Source organism: Pteropus vampyrus, unplaced genomic scaffold, assembly GCF_000151845.1.
Source record: "Pteropus vampyrus isolate Shadow unplaced genomic scaffold, Pvam_2.0 Scaffold244, whole genome shotgun sequence".
NCBI lineage: Eukaryota > Metazoa > Chordata > Mammalia > Chiroptera > Pteropodidae > Pteropus > Pteropus vampyrus.
Window position 1 is genome coordinate 3,436,280 of NW_011889025.1, and position 4,656 is coordinate 3,440,935.

Here is a 4,656-nt window from a genome sequence, read left to right on the forward strand (position 1 = left end):
CAATACCCTCTAGGTACATTCACTTGTTGCAAATGGCAAGATTTCAAATTTTTTTATGATTGAATAATATTCCATTATTCTTTGGATCATTCTTTGCCTCTTGTTATAACCTTTGTTTTAAAGTCTATTTTGTCTGGTATAAGTATTGCTACCCTGGCTGTTTTTTTGTTTGTTTGTTTCCATTTTTAAGATAAATCTTTTTCTATCTGTATTGCTGCAGATTCGCGGTTCTGAGATAAGGGGCACGAGACTCGGGCAGCTGGAAGAAAATGCGGGGAGCTGTAGGCAACTGCGACATAGCTCTTTATTCCAGCAAGGGTGCAGCCCGCCTCACAGGGCAACAGTTCTCCAGCAAGGGCATGACACCCCCCCCATGACAGCGGTGCCTTTTATACACAGGTTAAACAATATTGACACACTGTCAGATGATGGAAGTCCATGCACGTGTACCGGGCACATGGTTACATGAGGGGAGAAGTGCTGAGTTTTATTCCACTCAGAAGTTAGCTATGGGTGTGGAAGAGAGCCTGATTATGGTTATCATTCTTTCCCCACACACTCCACCCCTTCAGTGTTCCTCCCATATACCTGTTGGAGGCTTGGCGCATGCATGAATGCTGCAGGAGGACAGAGCTCTGTATCCATATGCCACAACAATAATACAGGGAACAAACAACATGCCACTAGAAGGCAGACTCTACCTCCTAGGAGAACTAAGACCCAGTGCCAATTAGATGTTATGCCTGCCCATGTGGCCGCACAGGGCCATGCAAACAACAACCCGGTAGCTATGTCTGCTGCTGCCATAAGGGCATATGACGCTCCTTGAACTTTTGGAAGCTGTCCCATATAATCTATCTGCCACATGGCCAATGGCAGATAGATTGCTCACACTTCTGCTTCATGCGGTGAAGATGAGGCCTATCATGGTTACATACTGGAAACTTGGCACAGCCATCTGTGATATCTTCCCACTCCACTGTTGCTTCATTGTCCACATAGTTTTAGTACCCACAGGCTGCAATTGTCTGTGGAGCCAGTGTGCCACATCAGTGGCAGAAGCCTTTTCTAGCCATCGCACACATGAGAGGGCATCTGCCTCATCATTCCTGGAGTTACCAAAGGGACATGGCCTGTAACATGATAGACAGTTATATCCTTTTCTTGTCCTATCTCTCATAGGTCTTGCCACATGGCTTGTCCCCACAAGGGTCTATGGCCCACTAGCCAGTTTTGCCATTTTCATGTTAGGCCTTTGAACACTGCCCAACTGTCAGTACAAACAGTCAAGGGGCCATATTCAAGGTCTATAACCATCCACACAGCCCATAGCTTAGCCCATTGGTTGCTTTGGCCCATACCTGTAACATACCAAATGTGGTCAGTAGTTGGTTGCACACCTATAGCTATCCACTTGGCTCCTTGTCCCCTACTGGACCCATCTGTGTACCATGCATAAGTGGGTATGGACACTTCCCTTCTTTGTAGGAAGACACTTCTAGATCTGTAGAAACTTCAGCACCCAGTATATTGTCAGTGGTAAACTCAATCGGGCCTAAAACCGTCTGTAATTCCATGGCCTGAAGGTTAGCGGCCAGAGGGTTAGCAGCCAGAGAGCACTCCATTATGTCAGAGTAGGGGTTTGGGTCACCCCTGTTTTGGGAGCCTGTATCCATGTGCATAACCAGCCTTGTATAGGGTAAGAAGTATGCACCTGCACCTTGCAGTCACTGCCTCAGTAGCCTGCAAGGCTGCATATACAGCTGCTAATTGCTTCTCCATTAGAGAGTACCAGCTCTCTGCACCTTTCCATAATTGAGACCAAAAACCCACCGGGGTTCTAGTTCATTCCAAATGTTGCCATAGTCCCTAGCCATATCCTTCTGCTGTTACATGCACATCTAATTCAAAAGGTTTACCTGGATTTGTTACCTGTAAGGCTTGAGCTTGTTGCACCGCCTGCTTGGTGGCAGTGAACAACTTCTCTATCATTTCATCCTATCCCAGAGTAGTTCCTTTCTTGATCAAGGCAAACAATGGCTGTGTTAGCAGTGCTAGTGGGGCACGAACACTCTCTAGTTCCCCAAAAGGCCCACATTACTCTGCAATTCCTTAACTGTAGTGGGTCATGGATATGTTTGCATCTCATCAATTATAGCATGAGGGATAACTTTCATCTTACTCGACCAGACAACACCCAAGAATTTGACAGCCAGGTCCCTGAACCTTGGTTGCAGTTTAAATGCTGCAACAGCACTGGCACTGCTTGCCCTAGATATGTAAGGGAAACAGAGGTTAACATGACATCATCAGTAAATGTCAAATGAAACAATTCCACCATTTCTGGTAGGGTCCGTGTTGCCAAATCCTGGGCTACCAACCCATGGCAAATTATTGGGCTATGTAGGTAGCCTTGGAGAGTTGCCACAAAAATCCATTGTCTTCCTTCCCATGTGAAGGCAAATTGATCTTGACTCTCAGGAGTCAAATCTATGGAGAAAAAAGTGTTAGTTAAATCCAAAACATAGTGATATGTTCCCAGCCTTGTAGTCAGTTTATCCATTAGATCATGGATGGATGGTACCACTGCATGCAGTGGAGGAGTCACTGTATTCAGTTCCATGAGCCGTCAGGCTTCTTCACTGGCCACAAAGGGGCATTATATAGACTATGAGTTGGGCACACAATTTGAGCTTTCTCTAATTCCTGAATCATAGCCCCAATTTCATCATGTCCACCAGGCAAGCAATATTGCTTAACATTGACAATGCACCTTGGTTCTGGAATTTTCTGTGGCAGGTGATGTGTATGTCCCTGCACTACAATCTTCACCACCTGGACTTGCAGACAGAATTCACCAGCAGAGGTCTGCAGATTGAGCCCTTGCAACATATCCACCCCCTAGGATATACTCCGGCACCGGAGAAACATGCACTTTATGCAGACGTGGGAGCAAACGTCCTATTTCAAGAAGCAAAGTCACAGCTTTGGTCTTAATAGTCTTTCCCCCATAGCCATCCACATAAGTGGCTTGTCCAGGGAATCTATCTGGATTTCCATAGATAAGACTGAAGTCAGCCCCAGTATCCACCAGTGACTCTTTGCATCTTGTTTGGGGACAAGTGGACTGCTTATTTCGTATGTGGCCTCCGGTCCCATCTATCCCCTCCAAATGGGAACCTCGGCCTTTTCACTAATCATATAGGGTTAACAGAAAGTACTAGGGTTTCAAAAAGTCCTGCAAGGCCATAGGCCTAGCTCTTTCTATAGGAGGTTTCCGCCCATACCTGAATTGCTGTTCAGGTTTTAACTGCTGCCACAATTCTAGCAACACTGCATTAGGCTGGTGGTCTATCTTGTCTTGATCAACTCCTACAGCTAGCAAATCAGTTCACATTTGTGTTCTGGTCACCTGAACAGGACCCCGCCTAGGGTGTTACCTCATGGACATTTTTGCCTCTGCCCTCATGGCATTTCCCCTCTATATCTCCCAGAGCAGCGATTGTTGTAGTTACTTCATGTATATATTTCCCCACATTGGGAGACAGAATAGCAACTGATGAGCCAAAAGCAGCAGAGGGGGTAGTCCCTAACACTAGGTCCTGCATGCCAGTCATAAACCGTTCATCATCTGGTCCCCTTGCATTCAAATTAAACATAGCTTGCTGCATACCCAGTTCATGAATAATTTGCACTAGTTCAGCATACATTTGCCAATTACTCACGTGCTCTGGGAGTCCCCTGCCTCTGAGGGTGACTCTGAAGGTGGAATTCTTTGGAGCTCAGCTTCCAGTTGTTGCACCCTTGCATCCAAGGCATCTGCCTTTTGCTGAAGCTTCTGTACTTGCACAGCCTTTGCTAGAGCTTCGTCCATATTCTGCTCCAAAGTCATTAAAAGCATCTAGCTTGCTCAGCCGGCCATGGCTCAGGCTTTTTCTGGCAACTGTGCCTCCAAGGAGCTGAAATATTTTTATTGCTTTTTTGATTTATATTAGAAGGTTCCTAAAATTTATTATTTAGTATGATATTGGCTGAAGGCTTGATAGATATATATTATCAAGATAGATATATATTATCCCTTTTAGTCCCAGTTTTCTAAGATATTTTTAAATCATTACTGTCTTAGGGTGGTAGCAGTAGAGATAAGAGAAGTAGACAGATAAGGGATGTATTTTCTAGGTAGCATTGACAGGATTTGCACATGGATTGGTGGTAGAAACCAAGAGAAAAAAAAAGAAATCAGAGATTACATTTAGATTTTTGGCAGGAGCAACTGGTTGGAGAAGAGGGAAGGAAAACTAGTGCTTTTCTTTTGTACAAGTTAAATTTGAGTAACTTGACCATGTTTGAATCAGAGCGTCACCAGCATATAGATAAGATCACCTGGGGAGAATCTGCATCTCAACAGGAGGAATGTTCCCTGGAGTATTTCAACATTAAGAGGAAGAACAGAGGCAGAAGAGCCAGAAAAAGGATGAAAATGGTCATCCAAGGAGATAGGGGAAAAACAGGTAAGTATGGTGCCATTTACTTACTAAGATGGGGATGATAACAAGAAGAAGATTAAGGGAGAAAGATTTGGATCTTGGTTGTAGATATGTATAATTTGTCAAGCCTATTAGATATCCAAGTAGAAATGTAGAGTATGTAGTTTGA